We start from the raw sequence: 18022 nt of genomic DNA, 5'->3' as shown, positions 1-18022 counted from the left end.
GCGGGGCGCCTGGCCACCGAGCATGAGTGTTAGGGCACACTGAGCAGGCGCCTGAGAAAGCTTTATGAGAAAGGCTGTAGCGCTGTTTGCTGCATGGCCGCGTGGCCTAATGGATAAGGCGTCTGATTCCGGATCAGAAGATTGAGGGTTCGAGTCCCTTCGTGGTCGCTGTGCTTTTTCTGTTCTATTTTTTTTTCTTCTTTTTTCATTTATGGATTTCTCTCTCTCCAAACTTCTCCCTCCTATGCGGGCCTAGGACACTCCGGCTGTCAGCCACCCACCCTCCAGCCCCTAGGACGCAGCCCTGCAGCTGCAGCCGCGGAGCTCGGGACCCTGGGGAGACCCCGAGGTCACTGTGGCGACCAAGGTTGGGCATATCCGGGCCGATTGCGGACCTCAAGCAACTGAGTCCCCGGAGCCCAGAGGGGACTGGCTGCATGAATACACTTCGGACGGGAACTGTGACAAACGAGGGGTTGAACTTTTGCGGAGTTGGGTTGCTCCCAAAGTGTCAGTGGACAGGTGCATTTTAAAATGTAATAAATTATTGTGATGAAAAAGTTTTGCAGATAGGTGGTGATGATTGCACAAAATTGTAAATGTAACTGATGTCACTAAATTGCACACGTAAAAATAGCTAAAATGGCAAATTCGACGTTATATATATTTTATCAAAATAAAAATGTTTTTTAAAATCTAAAAGATAAAAAGCTAACAGATTATTTCAGATTATTTTGATTTTGGCAATGAGAGTATACCCTTAAATGATTAGTGTGAATGTATATTTTAATTTTTCTCTTTTTTTAATTTTAATTTTTTTATTTTTGGCAGCTCCAGCGTCATGCGGAGGTTCCCGGAGCAGGGATCGAACCCGCGCCTAAAATTTAAAGTCTAAGAATGTGCCCAGGATTGAGTTAACATTTTACCTCGAAAAAAGAACGACTCTACCTTCGGAACCGAGTTATCTGCGAGGGATTCTGGCTAAGCCGAATGACCAAGGTGATGGGACCTCCTCGCACCAGGGTAAAGGCTGGGGGGATGGCCGCTGAGCGCGTACCCCTACTGTGGGCGCAGGTGGCCTTGGTATCCTACGGAGTGTTATTTTCTCCTTTATCTTTTTTGAGATGTTTCAGTGGTTTACAGAGGGCTCATACATATAAAGAAACGTCATTAAGATAAACATTTTTATTATTGTCCCCACTTTGCTTGAGATATAATCGACATACAGCACTGTATAGGTTTAAAGTTTACCGCATAAGGATTCGACGTACACACGCGATGAAGTGATTGCCATGACAGGTTAGTGACCATGCATCATCCTGGTGATGAGAATTCCTAGGATTTACTCTCTTAACTCGCAGGATTCACTCTTAGAACGTCCATCAGCGTTAATTATCTGTATCATGTTGTACATTACATCTCTGTTACTTACTTTTAACCGAAAGTTTGTACTTTTTGACTTCCTTCGTCTAAGTCCCCCGCGCTTCCCCTCCCGCACCTCTGGTAGCCACAATAAGACAAATTTTTCAAAGATGGGAGAGAATACCCATCTTCTTGGAGGCAAGTCAACGCTGGGTTCTCTGTTATACGGTTTCATGCTCTACCAGCTGAGCTAGCCCACCGGATACGGAGCCATCGCCGAGGGCCCTTAGGACAAAGAACGGAGGCCACTGGCCTCTGCTTAAAAATCATGTGGGCTTGGAGCCAGGAGACACTTGCTGAGGGGCCGCGTAGGGAGGAGGATGAGGATAGGAATGGACTCTTCTCAGGCGCCTGTTCCCTCTCTCCCCTCCGCCCCCACTTTTTGCGTAGTGAACGCCTCGTTGATGCTAATTATCCTAGGACCCGAATTCTCCTAAAACGGAAAGCTTTCGTCCGGATCCCCAGACCCTCTAAGCCCTGAGCAAAGATCATATCCCGCCCCCCAGAGAGCCAAGCTAATAATTGCGAGCCCAGGTCTTTGAGCTCCATTCGCGCGTGCGCCGTCCCTCCCGGGTTCGCGGATGCTCCGGAGCCGGCGAGATTCCAGCGGAAGCGCCGACCGGATGCGGACGTCAAGAGGCCTGGCAGGGAATATAAGCTGCTTGCGTAGCCTGTGGAAACCGCAGGGAGGTGACAGAGAGATTGGTCTAAGACTGCTGCAACGTCGCTTTCGGCAGCCCCGGTGGCCTAATGGATAAGGCATTGGCCTCCTAAGCCAGGGATTGTGGGTTCGAGTCCCACCCGGGGTAGAAAAGAGTTGTATTTTAAAACCTCTGGGGGAAACATGGGCGAGGACAAACCCGATTAAACCAACTTGAGTGTAGGGAGTAAAAACGTAGAGATGAATTCAAACATCGACTTGACGCTACTGAAAGAGCTTCTGAAGGTCTCCTGAAGGTTATCTGCCGCCCGCAAATAAAACCGAAGTGGCTTAATTTTCTGTGCCCGTTTTCAATTTTCAAGAGTCCTCGCATCCTTTATGTTTTCTTAATAACCATCCGTTCTATTAATAACCATCCGTTCTACTTGATATAAAAAATTGCACATTTTTTGTGTCCATTGTAATGTGGCAACTTATATTTTTAAAAGCATTGTTATAAGCACACCCAATTATTTAGAGATTGAATTATATGACAGCTGGTGTGCTTTACAATAACGGGCTGGGTCATGAGGACAGTTGATAATACCGTATTGTGTGTTTGGAATTTGCTAAGAGAGTAGGCCTTTAGAGCATTCTTGCCACACACACAAAAGGTACCTGAGTGAGCTGATGGATGTGTCAATTCACTGGACTGTGGCAAATATTTTAGAGTGGAAATACATATCAAATCATCATGTCATGCACCTTCAATATATACCGTTTTTATTTGTCTGTTATACCTCAATAAAGCTGGGGGGAAAGCTCAGGGGCCGAATGGCGGTATAGACAAAACAAGCTTTCCCACGAGCCGATAATGGCTTTACTGGACACATTATGCTATTTTCTCTGCTTTAGCTCATTTTTTACATAGTCCATAATGAAGCTTTTTCTCTCTCTCCCTCTCAGCCTTGCTGAGGCCTGTGCAAATTGCCCGGCTGAACCTGCAACACAGCAGCCCCCCAAAACCACAGCAGGGACAGTGCTGTATCCTTAACTTGCTGACCCACGAGGAACTCCAGTTTTCTCTTTTAATCCATGCAATCCACGTCTTCATGCTCACGGTGGAGAGTTCTATCACAAGCCTTCCCCGCCACACAGAGAAAGCTGACCGCTGCAGCTTTGTCATACAGACATATAAACACATAGTTCACTTTTTCTTTTAAAGACCATGAAATGAGACTCTTCTGTTTCTCCAGCTCTGGCCTTACTTCCCGTATTTCCTGGGGTTCCATCATCCCTTCTCAAATCAAGGACCTAATCTCATTGCAGCCTCTCTCACCACCGTACGTGGCCAGCAGCAGGTTCAAGATTCTCAGCTTCCTCCAAGCTGAGACATCTCCAGGCTTTGCCTCCATTCTTTCCTGGTCAATGCCACTCTTTCCACCTGAAAGATTTCCCTAGGCTGTGAACGCAACCTCCATGGTCATTCAGCAAGATGCATAATTCAGTTATGCGTTTGAGTGTTCAGCAATGTCAGCCCTGAAGCTATAAGATGATTTTATGGCTGCCATAAAATGTCCCTGGATCTCTGAGCATGACATAGGCTGAAAGTTTAAAGGTGTGATCTTGATTTTGTCATTTTCTTTCTTTAACCAACCAGGTGCACCCAAGGAGAAATCTTCCCACGCCGCCATCCTTGCAGTCACCTTTACTGCCGTGACAGTCACGTGCAAGAGACACGTCGTCCTCAGGACACTTGCTTCAGTCAGCACCTCGTCGTGATCACCAGGCGGTGAGTGGCTTGATCATGATGCTGCTGCGGGCTGTGAATTACCAGGATCCCACTTCTGATTGGCAAGGAGCTCGGGACTGCGTTTAAGCTCAAAGTCATTATCAATCCATGGCCCACACAGCAGGGCAAAAAAAAAAAAAAAAAGCATCCAGGAATTCTCGTTGTGGCTCGGTGATTAACGAACCCACTAAAATCCATGAGGAGGCGGGTTTGATCCCTGACCTGGCTCAACCAGTTAATGATCCAGCACTGCCGTGAGCTGTGGTGTAGGTCGCACATGCAGCTCGGATCTTGTGTGGCTGTGGCTGTGGCTGTGGCTGTGGCAGGCACCTACAGCTCTGATTCGACCGCCAGCCTGGGAACCTCCATATGAGGCCCTAAAAAGAAAAAAACAAAAACAAACAAAAAAAAAACTTGGGTCCGTTTTCTTGCCCCCTCCCTCCCCACCACCTGCAGTAAAACCAGTTTACTGGCGCTGGGTTGTGTGCAAGAAAGTGCAGTGTTCATTGCAGGTGCCAAGCAAGACCCCAACTCTCTGATGGCTTTCAGGGAAAGGTTTTTAGAGACGGGGTTGGGGGTAGCTGGGGGTGCTGTTTAGCTCGTGCACATTCTTCTGATTGGTTGGTGATGAGTAATCTGGAGTCAATATCATCCACCTGGTTCCTGATGTCTGGGGGCTTCGTGCTGCCAGAAGCCTACAGTTAACTTCTTCCACCTGGAGGGGGGGCTTCCAGTATCTGCAAAACAAACCCAAGGTCCTGGCTCAAAATGTTCTCTGCAGACCTGGAGGAGGAACGAAAGGTTTTGTTTAGCCTTTTTTTAATGGCTGAGCTATTTTGTCTTGCTTGACTATTTTCCTTTCTTTCTGTATTTTCTCCTTTCTCTGATTAAATTTATTCTGCAGAGAAAGGCAGGGCAGGTGGAAGACATGAGGGGACTCGGTCCTGGAAAAGCCCCTTGAGCTCTTGCTTGGTTACAAGATTCCAAGGGCTGCCTGGCACCAAGGACCACGTCACTGGTGGGAGGTAGAGTTTTGAGACACCTGGGGATGTGGGAGCCGTGCAGTTAATAAGATTTTTGCCCACGTTGAGCTGGGATGGCCGGACGAGGGAAGTGAGTTGTGCTTGGCATTTCTGAGCTACAGGGGTGGTGATTGTTCTAAGGGTTGTGAAATTACATGGCTGCTGTTGATGCTTGGACACAAAAGTGTTTCAATGTCTTTAATGCATTGAAACCAAAGAATGACTGGCTCGGGAGGACTAATCACCAATTCAAAGCAGCGTCAACATCAGAGGCTGCTGGGCGGTGAGTTTCCTACAGCTGAAGGGCCAGGGAAGAGTCTGGGCTCAGTGCGAAACCGGTGAAAGTCGCCGGACCTGAGGCCGAGGTGAATTCTCAGTCTCCGCACGTTTCCTATGCCAATGTCGGGGTGCTGATAGGGAAGAAGGGGGGCCCCGAAACTTGGAATGGGGATATCTGGGTCGATGCATTGAGCACCTGGAACCCTCTGTGCCTGCTGAGGGGGCCCAGGCCTCCACCCTCTGCCTGGAGAGGAAGAGGAACCCCAGGTGAGCTGCCTTACAAGACAACGTCTGGTCCCCGCAAAACCTGCTCCTTCTTCCCCTCGGGCCACCCTACCAAATACTGGGGTCACATCTCAGCAGGGCTCAACTAGGAAAGTACCTGGACTGCTTCAGGGAAGAAAGGAATTCCTAAGCAAAGGAGCCGTGGGGTCTGGATACCATTCGTCCGCAGAATCCACCTGGAGTGGATCCTGATGGCCGTGCGTCTGCATGAGGAGAGGAAGAAACTGGAAAAGGGAGAGATTATCAGTATGGGACACTCTTCCGTGACACAGGACCTCACACCCTTCCATGGTCCCTCAATCTGGTTATAACACACTGCTGGCACAGCTATGGAAGGATGGAAAAAGCAATGGCCTACAGTAGACGAAGCGGAGGTGCCTGAAATGCCATGGCACGCTGTGAAGGAAGGAATCAGAAGGGCATAGAATGGCGTGCCTGTGTGGTTCCATGATCTCACAGAGCCAGCTGTACTTCCTGTGGTGGCTCAGTGGTAACGAACCCGACTCATATCCATGAGTACACAGGTTCGATCTCTGATCTGGGAACTTCCAAATGCCACAGGTATGAACCTAAAAAAAAACAACCCCCCCACCAGCTGACCAAGGATCTTGGGGCGCCTGGAGGAAATGCCATTCACCGAGGCAATAAGACATGCACAGTTGAGGGGACACAGCAGCATCTTCGAGAAGCTTCGGAGTGACTGTTTTCTGGTCCGTTGCGTTCTGGGACACACCCAAAGGAGAAGGTAAGCTCTTGTACTTTGTGTCTTGTTAAAAAGGTAGCCTAGGAGAGTTCCCTGGTGGCCAAGTGGCCTGGGAACTTTCACAGGCTGCAGGTGCGGCTAATAGAAAAAAAAGAAGGAAGGACTTTTTTTTTTTTTTTTAATTGAACTGTAGTTGATTTACAATGTTGTGTTAATTTCCGCTGTACAGCAAAGGGATTCAGTTATACATTTTTTGTTTTCTTTGTATGGCTACCTGTGGAACATGGAAGCCCCCTGGCCCGGGTCTGAATCTGAGCTGCAGCTGCAGCAGTGCCGGAGCAGGGATCACACCTGTGCCTCCACAGTGACCCAAGCCGCTATAGTCTGATTCTTAACTCACTGGGCCACAGGGGAAACTCCTATATATACCATCCTTTTAAAGATTATTTTCTATCATAGTTTATCACAGGATATTGAATAGAGTTCCCTGTGCTCTACAGTAAGACCTTGTTGTTTATGTATCTGTAAGTAATAGTTTGTACCTGCACACCTCAAACTCCCAATCCATCCCTCCCCCACCTCCTCTTTCCCTTGGCAAGTATGGAAGGAAGCCCAGCACTTGATAGGACCCTGTGAAGGTAAATTTTATGAGTCAGTTTGGCCAGGCTCTGGTGCCCAGATGTTTGGAAAAAACCAGTAGGTGTTGGAGTTCCCGTGTCGTGGCGCAGTGGTTAACGAATCCGACTAGGAGCCATGAGGTTGCGGGTTTGGTCCCTGCCCTTGCTCAGTGGGTTAACAATCCGGCGTTGCCATGACCTGTGGTGTAGGTTGCAGACGCTGCTCGGATCCCGCGTTGCTGTGGCTCTGGGGTAGGCCAGTGGCTACAGCTCCGATTCGACCCCTAGCCTGGGACCTTCCATATGCCGCGGGAACGGCCCAAAGAAATAGCAAAAAGACAAAAAAACAAAAACAAAACCCAGTAGGTGTTGCTGGGAAGTTATTTTCTGGATGTGATGTTTAAGTCAGCAGAGTTGAGTAAAGCAAATTATCTTGCAATAAGGCAGGTGGACTGCATCTAATCAGTTGAAAGTCTTAAGAGAAAAGACGAAGGTTACCCCCAAGAGAAAGAATTCTGCCTTTGACTGTCTTCTGTGTCCCGTCCATGATGAAACTCGGGCTCTTGCTGAAATTCCCAGCCTGCTGACCTACCCTGCATATTTCACTCTGGGATCCCCACAGTTGTGTGAGCCGGTCCTTAAAATCACTCCAAATCTCTCCCTCACTTTCCCCTCCCTCTCTCTGAGTTCTCCGGAGACACAGAATATAGCAGGGCCCTGGTGAATACCCTCTCTATTTTGGATGAGCCATGTGCCCCCATCCAGGCACCTCCCGGGTCCCAAGCCCTGTCCTGCTCCTCCCTCGTTCCCCCCCAAACTCGGATACCCAGACGACCCAACATGGAGCCTCAGCGCCAGCCTCACTAACCCTTCTGGTGGCTCTGCTCCGCCACCCCCAAAGGAACCCATATTCCCTTCACTGCAGAACACCTGACCTCTCCTTGGACTCTCCCACGATGTCCAGCGTTCTTTCTGCCTTAGAAGGGGGAGAGGGTTTGGAATGGGAGTGGACGGTCAGAGGAGAGGCTCCCTTCCCCGAAGTGTCTCTAACCCAGGACAGAGGAAGACTACAGAGGATGCATAAAGGGACACAAAGTTGGAGGAGGCAAAGGTTCTGGGTGGGAGAGCCCCCACTCCAGATGGCGCTCCGCATGGGTTCCCCCAGGGCCAGAGTAGCTGGAAATCCATTGCCAAGTCTTCAGTTGCTCTCCTTTAGCCTGTGGAACTGAGACGCAATCTCCTAAGACGTGGGTTCGAGTCCTACTTTGGGTGATAATACTTGGCCTGATGAGCACTCGCCCCGATCCCCGGAAATTCAAGAAATTTCACCAAAGTCCCTGAAAAGGAATCTCTCAGAGGGGCTTGCAACCGCTCCGTGTGCTGAACTTGAAACTTTCGTGTAAATTTCAAGTTTGGCCACACTTGCAGCAAGCTCATGAATCCGAGCTACAGCTGAGACCTACATCACAGCTGTGGCAAGACTGGATCCTTTGCTCCCTGACCCAGACGGGGAGGAACCCGAGCCTCCGCAGCGACCAGCCCCACTGCACTCGGGTTCTTAACCCACTGCTCCGCAGCGGGAACGGCCAACTCCTCACTTTTAAGATCCAAAATGGTAATGAGAGAAAAGCGAGTCGCTCTGATGAGGGTGAGCCTGCGTGCTGTTCTCCTAGTACCAGGAATAGTTTATACGAACCAATACGGTCTTTGGAGGATCACTTCTGCAGAGTCGTGAAGCCACAACTTTTGTTAGATAAAAGTTACGCCCAGCGTGGGGCTCGAACCCACGACCCTGAGATTAAGAGTCTCATGCTCTACCGACTGAGCTAGCCGGGCAGTCAGGAAGTGCACTTCGGTACAAATTAGTTGGAGATCTTCAGAACTTGACTGTCCTTAAACTAGTAGGGGTTCTCTCTGGATCCTGAGCGCACTGCATCGCGTGCACTGGAGCTGAATCCACGGGTCCTTTCGACTGGGAAGAAGGTTGCTCCAGGCCCCTGTCTGGCGGTGGGTCTGTGTGGCCCCCTAGTTCGAGGGAGCTGGAAAGTTGGGGGCCAGGGCACAGTGGTAGGTGTCACTAGAGAGTAATTGAGGAACGCGGTGTGATCCTTGCTTCGGGAGTGGGAGTTGTCAGATTCCAATCACAGGCCATTTCTCATTATCAATACGCTCTCAGCCCTTCGGAGGGCGAGTGGTCTAAAGCAAATTAGGAAGACTCCGTGGCCGGCCGCGGGGACAAGACAGGGAGACGGTCCTCACCAGGTGGATGCCTGATCTTTTGCAAGCGCAAGAGAGAAGAAAAGTTTGGAGCAGCTGCCATTTGGCAAGATGTGAGCGCCAACCCCAGTCCGGACCCCTGCAACAGGGTTCCAGAAGTGTGAGGATCTTCTGAGGCCGAGCCCAGGCCAAGAGGGACCCCGAGATATTCGAGGCTCACCTAGGGGGCCAGTTGGGAAGAGGCGGGGCCTCATTCTCAAGGTCCTGGACTTGCGTCTCGCGTTGGGTGAAATTTCTAGCTTGGGGTCCAGCGTAAGAGACCTCCACGCTCACCTGGGCCACACGGACTCCCTCCTCCTCCTCGTCACCTGTCCCTTTCTGTAGCTGCTTGGGGCTGGGTGGCCCTACTGGTCTGGGAGAGTCTGGCTCTGCGACCCTGCGGACCGGGTGCGCCGGAGCCCCCTCTTCCGGAGGGGGCGGCGGCGCTGCACCTGCGCGTCTCCTTCTGCAGTGCAAACCGACACCTTCCCCGCCACCCCGCGCACCTCCCAGCGGGACAGGCAGCTCGGACTCTGCCGGGACGGGAGGGCCAGTCGCAGTCTCAGGCCTCCAAAAGCCAACATCGGCGACATTTCTTCCCGTTGGCTCGTTGGTCTAGGGGTATGATTCTCGCTTTGGGTGCGAGAGGTCCCGGGTTCAAATCCCGGACGAGCCCAGCTTTTTCAGACACCCCCGTATTTCCGGGTTGAGGGCGTCAGAGCTCCTATTGCGCAATAGGATCACTCACCCTGGGTCGGGAGCTGGAGTGGCGGCCGGGAGGCCTGACTGAGGGGGAAGGAACCCGGAAGGAGGGTGAGCCCGGCGGCGGAACAGGTCTGTGAACCAGTCCCTGGGTCTGGGCCACAATGCGACGCCTGTTTTTGCTCATAAATTCAAATCCCGAATAGCCCGGGTTTCAACATCTTTTTTCCTGCTTTTGAAGGGCTTCCACAACCAACCGCAGCTGAGACTGAGCCTTGGGGCAGAGGGCATGGGGTTTCCACAGGCATCCAGAGGGCTGTGCTCCCCACACGGGTGGGAGGACAGGGTTTTCGAAGGCTTTACTATTATTCTCCGAGGCCGTCAGATCTGGCCATTGAAAGATCGCTTGTTACTCAGTTTCCAAGACGAAAGGGCTGAGGGGACGCCCCAAGAGGCTGAAGGCAGGAGAGTGAGAAGAACACAGGGCAACTGACTTTGCTGTGGTTTCACAGAAGGTAAAACAGGTGAGGCGGGGGAAGCAGGTTGAAATGGGTTAGTTCAAATAATTTCAGCAGGTTCTGAGGCATAGATGCTACCCCCAGTTGTCGGTTTCCCAGCCTTGGGGTGATTCTGGCAGGTGGACTGTGGCCCAGAGTGTGAGAGCCTGAAAAGACAGGTGGCTGTGGGCTCTGGGCTGGGGGCTGGGGACTGGTTGGTTTGCACTGGAAGTGCCTGCTGGCAGAGGAATTGCTTAGTATTTCTAAGAACCGGCCAGCCCTGGGGGATCGGGGGCATTCCCTCCAGAATCACTAAAGCTCTGGACATCAAAGCTTCAGAATACAGAAAATAAAAGGCATGCTTGATAGAGGTGAGACCCAGGCTTTGGTTTTAATTCCGGGCGCCCCAATCTGCAAAGAGCTGCCTGACTCCTCATCGCAGAGGAGTGACTGGAGCAGGGGCTTGTGGCAGAGAGGCTCTGCCAGGCCAGCTGCCACAGGGCCAGAGCTTCAGCACATGCAGAGGGAGCACGGGGCTGGTGGGCCTCTTCTCTGACCTAAATGCCCAGGTTTCTTCCGTTAAGCCCAGGATGGTGCCTGCTGGGTGCCCCTTTCATGCCTTCTGATCTCAAGTCCCAGATCAAGGAGATTCCCTGCCCAGAATCCAGGAGCCCACCGGGATACCCAGGGAGGCCTCTCCAGCCTCAAGCCCTGCTAGAAGTCAGCCAGCAGAACCAGGCTCTCTGGCCAACACTTTCTTCTACAGCCAGAACCTATTAGGACTCCTGAGCTTCCACCAGCAGGCTGGTTCCTCTGCAAACTCCTGCATCGGTGGTATGCCTCTGTCAGGCCTTCTTTAACCCAATCCCCACTTTGGCACTGGGGGTCTGCCCCCTCTATACCAAGCTAGGGCCCTGCTCTCATTTGCCCAGTGAATGGGTGGTCAGGACAGTGACGTGGGAACTGCAGAGGAAGGGAGGTCTTAACCTCATTTTGGCTTCAAAACACAGAGGAGCCCCATTTGCTTTTTTTGGTCTTTTTCGGGCAGGGTGGGCATCCTTGGCAGAGCTGGTGTGGGATCTGAGCCGTGAGGCCGGCCCAGGGGTGGGTGGACCCAGATCTGATCTGGACACAAATGGGACCGGGTCTAGGCGTGCTCAGTGGACAGGGAGGCCCCTGTGACCCAGGTCTTGGGCAGTGGCAAGAGAGGAGTCTCCCCGAGAGTTTCCTCAACGTCCTCTCTCGTCCTTTTGCTTCCTGCTTAAACTCCCGCCGCCGCCAGGGCCCTTTCTCGGCTGCAGTCTGTGCTTGACGCTAGCCTGGGACTCAGGAAGGCTGCTCCCTGGGCTGGACGGGGTGTGAGACCCGGGACGCGCCTCACGTCTTTCCTCCTGGTGCTCCCAGGAGGCATCCGCGAGCCTTAGTCACCGCCGTCGGAGTCCAAACCCTGCTCCCAGCTTCACTCTGCAGCCCAGCCCTTAGTGTGATGACCGCAGGGGACCCGAGGACGCTCTGCTGAGCTGATGCCTCAGTTTCCCCCCCCAGCAGAGAGCAGGGCGACGGATCAGGACTTGGCAACTTGGACTCTCGGCGTCTGAAAACGCGGAACCTCCCCCGTGCCGCTCCTGCCCGAGGAATCAAATCTGTTCCCAACACTCACCAGGAAAGCGAACAAAAATTCATGGACAAGAAAACCGAGACAGTCCAAAGAGGACAGAGCCAGCTTAAACGCCACTGGACAGCAAAGGACACTCCCCTCCCAAAACCAAACAGGAGATTGCCCGTTAGTCTAGGGGTATGATTCTCGCTTAGGGTGCGAGAGGGCCCGGGTTCAAGTCCTGGACGAACCCAACTTTTAAAGAGAGGCTGGCTGGGATAGGTCGGGGACACACAGCCGTTGCATTCATCACATGCTCAGTCGACTTGTCACCCTCACCCTTCCAGTGGTCTAGGCCTCTCTGACCTGCGGGGCCACCCCTGCTTGGGACTGATCGTCACTCCCAAAGGGACTTGCCACTGTGAAAGTTGGATTTTTAATGAATGCTGTCCTGCGGCGGCGGAGATGAGTAGCTGCTCGCTCCATAGACTAATAACCCAAAGGAAAAACTGCGTAGTTTTTCCAGGTTCGAATCTCTGATGGACCCCTTTCTAAGGTTGCTTTCATTAAAAGAAGATGAAGTAAGAATGAGCTCACGACCCCCTGTCAGGAGAGTGTCCACGTGCGAAGTGACGGTGGCTGGACCCGTCTGTAGGACAAGGCCTTTGATGCGTTTCAGGGATTGGACCGAAACCAAGGGCAGGGAAATGCTCAGGGATCTTTGCGGTTTCCAAGTTTAAAAGGACACCCAGCGTGGGGCTCGAACCCACGACCCTGAGATTAAGAGTCTCATGCTCTACCAACTGAGCTAGCCGGGCGACAGTGAATAGTCTTCTGTCGTCAAGTTTGGAAACCTGACCGGCTGTGGATAATCGCAAATGACCCGGCTGGGCAGGTCCTGGGGCATTAGGCTTGTGGAGTCCCCTCAAAGCATCCACTCCCTGGGCCAGGCGCTGCGTGGGGTACTGCGGGACCGGGCTGGGTGCGGGGTGGGTGGGTGGGGACAGGCGAGATGCTACACTGACGGACAGAGTGACAAAGAGTGGCTCAGCGGCCACAGGAAGCCAGGCGGTGGCATTAACAGAACTCAGGGCAGACCCAACCCCCAGCTGACCCCGTAACGAGCAGACACACAGCCCGAAATGGGGTGACAACAAGAAGCCCACCCCTGCCTGTGAGCAAACAAACCTATGAACTTAAAATAATTGTTACACTTACTGGTCTCCACTTGTGTGCATAACTGTACCTGTGCCTTCTTTGAATCATCAAAAATAGATGTATTTTTCTTTAAAAATTTGTTTTTGGATGTTCCCGTGCGGCGCAGCAGGATAAGGATCCCGAGTTGCCACAACCGTGGCTCAGGTTGCAAGTGTGGCTGGATTCTACCCCTGGTCGGGAACTTCCACATGCCACGGGTTCGGCCAAAATAATACAAATACAAATACAAGTTTATTTGGCCCAACCCTTCTTGGTCTGCCCCTTGGACGATCTATCTTTTTTTAATTAAAAAAATTAAAGTATACAATGTCAATTTCTGCTGTATAGCAAATTGACCCAGTTTACATATATATATATCATATAGGTATTCATATATATACATTTATATATATATATATACACACACACACATTCTATCGTGTTCTATCACAGCTAACTGGATATGGTTCCCTGCGCTATACAGCAGGGCTTTATTGCTTATCCATTCTAAATGTCATAGTTTACATCCACTAACTCCAAGCTTTCTTTGGATGATGTTGAGCTGCTGGAACCAGCGCCCTAGGGGTCGATTGCTGGAGGAGGGTACAGACCTCGTGGCGCCCACCTCAACACCTGCCTCATGCCTCTGCTTCGGGATCCAGTCTCCTGGGACTCAGGGTCCAGATCAAAGACATCCTGGAAGGAGCAGGCTGATCTTTGCACCCAGGAGAGAGACTCGAGCGGGTTGAGGCCCCGGCCACAACGTCCTTCCAGCCGGGCTCTCCAGAGCAGAAAGAGACTCCAGATATACAACTGACTGGGAGGGGGTCACCTCGGGGTTGTCCACTCCTTCCCGACCCCAAAGTCTGAAGACGGGGAGCCTTGGAGAATCTGCCCAGGTTCCACTGAGACTTCTGCCTCCACCAACTGTGACATGCAGACCTGTCCTGCATCCCAAATCCAGCCAACCAAGTGCAGAGGGGAGGTTAGGAGGCAGCAGGAACCTCTACACAGTGGGCTTAAGAAGACAATCACCCTTAATGTTGTTGGGTGTGTGCATGGCGTTGTTTTAAAACAAAGGACTTTATTTGTAGAGATGTTTGCAAAAAAAAAAAAGGCAAAAAGCTTTTATGGGTGAAGTGATACTATATAGGCTTTAAAATATATCAGAAAAAAAGGTAGTGGGGAGCTAGGTTTCCAAATACACGGGGATGGAGAAGGCTATGGTGTGTGGGGGCAGGGGGGTATGTATTTATGCTCAATTTTCTTTTTTTAATAAAAAAAGGCTAAAAATAAGGGGTTCTGGGGGGTAAAACCTTTATTCTTTGATCAAAGAATGGAGAAGCGCAAGTACACCCTCTCCTAAAGTTTATTTTTTAAAAAATACACCAGAAATTTTCAGCGACTATTTCTTCTAATACTATTTAGCCCCATCTTTCTCCTCTCTTGGGTCTTCAGTGAGTCCAATATTGTATATTTTGTTAAAGTTCCACACATCCCTGAGGCTTTATTTTATTTTATTTGTTTTTAGTCTATTTTCTGTGTTTTTCAGATCAGGTAACTTGTATTGTTTTATTTTCAAGTTCAATGATTCTTCTGTCCTGTTCACTCTGCTGTTGCCCATCAATTAAGAATTTTATTCCAGTTATTGTATTTTTCGGTTCTAAGTTTTCCATTTGGTTATTCTTTCTATCTTCTCTTTGTTTGAGACTTCCAATTTTTCTGAAGGTTGCTGGCTTTTTACTGGGGGTGCAATGAAGCGAGAAATACAATTACTTATACAGGGTCTCAATAAAGGAATCAAGATCACAATGCTGACTATGGTGAGCAAATTTCCTCCAGGAAGAAGAGGGCAGCCAGCTCCTGAGGGCAGCGCCAAAAGCTGGAGCTGGATCAGAATCTTACGAATCGGCTGCCGGAGGTCTCGCAGGGAATCAGACACACTCTTGTGAGTGCTGGTATATTGGATCGGATCCTGGTCGAGCCCCCAAAAGATGATGCCAGAAAGATGTTACCAGAACCCAGGTTCTTCAATGAGCCCAAGAATGAACTACGAGAACGCAAACGCAGCAAGAAAGCAAAGTCTTTATTACAGGAAAACAAAGAGCTTCCCGGACAGGCTGAGAGGGGGAAGAAGAGTCCCCTTAGACTTTCAATTTTTAAATTCGTTACAGTCGGTTGCTCCTCGAAGCATTTTGACAACGGCTGCGTCACCGCATTTACCCTCCTTGGCAGGTAGTTGCAACACCTGAGTTGGCATTGCCATTTCTCCTTCAGGTTGAAATTTTCCTGGTTCTTAGTTTAACCAATGATTTTCCATCACGTCTTGGGCATGTTTGGTATGATGAGACTCTGGATCTCATTGAAATCTAATTTAGCAGCCTCTCTGACAAGGCGCCCTTCTGGTGGAGAAAAACGGGGCCGCCCTGTGGCTCTCTGGTGGGCAGTTCACACAGGGTGGGACCCCCTCACTGCTGGGCTGGAGTGGGAGTTCATGCTCTCCTCTAGGCTCCGCTGATGCCCCCTGGTTCGGGGGAGAAGAGGCGACTCTTACTGCCCCCCACGTGGACAAAGAGAAGGCTGGGGTAACTCGATGTCCATCCTTAGAGGCTGGAGGGAGTAACGCGGAGCGTTGGGAGGCTGCTGCCAGGTGCTGGGCCACCCACCGAAGTGGTTCTGACATGCTGTTCACATCTCAGGAAGGGAAGGGGAAGCTGAGGAGACACTGTTGCTGAAGTAGAGGTCCCTTTCGGGCAGTGCACGCTCAGGGCGGTCCTACCCAGCCGCCCTACTGCCTCTCCGTCTGCCCCGTGGGAAGGGCGGTCCTGAGAGGCTCCCAGATCCCGCGCTGGTCGTTAATGAAAGAAGTAGCATAGCTACAGCACAGTTGGGGGGTCTTCCCGCACCCGGGTGGGAGTGGCATTCCTGGGCTTCCCAGCCCTGCAGCGGCGGCCTCCCGGCGCCCCCTAGCGGCAGGGAGGGGAAACTGTCCTGGGGGAGTAGAGCCGCAGAGGCGTGGATGGAAGGCGAGGTGTCCTGACACTAGGCTCTCGGGAGCAGAAAGGTACAGGGACCGTCCGGGATTATGAACCCGGGACCCCTCCCACCCTAAGCGAGAATCATACCCCTAGACCAACGAGCCAACTCCGTGCAAGTTCTGGATCTACCCATGGCTGGTTCTCTTCACACCGTTTCCCTGTCCTGCCAGTTTCCCCATTTTGGGCGGCCCAGCAAGGCGCTCGGGTATGTTCTGCTCTCAGCCCCGGAGAAGAGGAGAGCTCAGCGTCGCCGCCCCGGTGGTCACCAGGTCCCGGAAGCTGATGCTCTGCGGACCTCGCACCCCGCTCTGCCTCCTGCAGTCCTAGGCTCGACTGGCGTCTCCACGACCCAGAACACGGCGGGCCCTTTCCCGTCTCTATTGCCCAAGGCTCGGGCAGAGCTGGGGCCGCGGTTTCTGGATTCCTCCGTCTCCACGAGCCCACAGGCGATGCAGCTGTCACTCTGTTCCACCTGGAAGCGAATCTGGATCCAGAGAAAAGTGGGTCTCGTGAGGCTTAGAGTCCTGGTGCCCCGATCACCCCAGAGGGCCGACTCATGTGGCCTGGGCCCTTCCCGGGGCCCTCCCTTAGGAGCCTCTACACCTGAGCTGGTGTCCTTGTCCCCAGCCCCCACCTCTTCCAGCCCGGAGGGCTCTGATCTCTCCAGAGCTCTTCCCTCTACATCTCAGCCCATCCCCTAAAGTGTTCCGAAGAGTTCTTGTCTAAATTCCACTGGGTCTTCTCAAGCCCGAGATAACACCCTCTCATGTCTCTCTTGCCCCTGCTACCTCGGTGACCTTCCTCACCTCCGTAGACTCTGGCTCCACTCCCCATTCAGCCCACAAACTCTCTGCCCTGGGTACTTAGCCAGGCCCTGTGCTGAGAACTCTGCAGGGGCCAGATCTGTGGGGACCAGCCTCACCGGGAGAGGTGGTGGGCTCTGACCTTGGAGAGGCACAGACCTGGAAGGCAGGGCTCACTGGTGGGGCGGGTTGTTCAGGTCCTTCATGGGGCAGAGCAAAGATGAGGAGATGAGGGAGAGAGAGGACTGGTGTTCACAGAGGTGGAGGGGTGGCCAGATGGGCCGCCGGTGGAAGGAGGGGAAACGCACGGCCTTGGTGGAGGAGGCCCGGTGGCCTAGTGGGGGCTCGCTGGCCTTTTAAGCCAGGAATTATGGGCCCTGGCCTGGAGCAAGGATTGTGTTTTGGGTCTTGGAAGTTTCCATTGGCAGGGTTGGGGCACATGGAACTTCAGCTTTAGGCATCAGCAGGTCTTAGGTCCTCCTACAGAGTTCCAAGGCCGGCGCGTGGGTCGGGGGTTCTGGTTATTTTGCTAAGGCTTGGGCTGTCATCCCTGATATTGTGGGGGGACCGGCAGGGTGTCCCTGGCCTGTCCCAGGCTTTCCATTCAGTGTAGCCCTTCTGGCTTTTTCAGCAGTGGTAGCAGGCTGATTCTCTGGGTCATTTTAAATAAGGAGCCATCAACAGGCAGGGATCAGTAATAAGTCAGGATTTGGGTTTATACAAGCAGAGGGAGGGTAGACTCTTCTGAGCCATACTTGGACCCTGGAGAGAGGCTGTTTGGCCTCCATCCCCAGCCCCCAGGGACCACCCTGAGAAACCCTGACCCGTGGCTGTAGTTAGTAGCCCCACACCAAAAATTCAACGTTAACAGCCAGATTAAAGATTTCCTGTCTGCTGACAGCTGGCTGAGAATGGGGGGATGGTGCTGGCTTTGGAGGCCCAGAGTCCCGGGCAGGGACCGAGCCTGGAGGCCTGGATGCCCAGAGGACCAGCTCAGGGGCGGCCATGCCTGTTCTGTCTCTCCAGAGGTTGACCACACCTTGGCCCTTCTTCTTCTTCCTCTTCCTCCTCCTCTTCCTCTTCTTGCTTTCTTTCCTTCCTCCTCCTTCCTTCCTTCCCAATGCCTGCCTTTAAGGCTCTGAACAGCAGGGTATCAAACATCACTGTGAAAA

At 52.1% G+C, this 18022-nt stretch overlaps 5 non-coding genes across 5 annotated transcripts; 3 read left to right on the top strand and 2 right to left on the bottom strand.

Annotated features, from left to right (window-relative positions):
• On the top strand, window positions 96–168 carry TRNAR-CCG. Its single transcript has one exon. It is a non-coding gene; the product is annotated as a tRNA-Arg (tRNA).
• TRNAR-CCU lies at window positions 2159–2231 on the top strand. Its single transcript has one exon. It is a non-coding gene; the product is annotated as a tRNA-Arg (tRNA).
• On the bottom strand, window positions 8524–8596 carry TRNAK-CUU. The gene has a single exon. It is a non-coding gene; the product is annotated as a tRNA-Lys (tRNA).
• Window positions 9621–9692, top strand: TRNAP-UGG. Its single transcript has one exon. It is a non-coding gene; the product is annotated as a tRNA-Pro (tRNA).
• Window positions 12558–12630, bottom strand: TRNAK-CUU. Its single transcript has one exon. It is a non-coding gene; the product is annotated as a tRNA-Lys (tRNA).

This window comes from Sus scrofa, chromosome 3, assembly GCF_000003025.6.
Source record: "Sus scrofa isolate TJ Tabasco breed Duroc chromosome 3, Sscrofa11.1, whole genome shotgun sequence".
Lineage (NCBI taxonomy): Eukaryota > Metazoa > Chordata > Mammalia > Artiodactyla > Suidae > Sus > Sus scrofa.
This window is presented reverse-complemented; position numbering and strand designations above follow the sequence as displayed.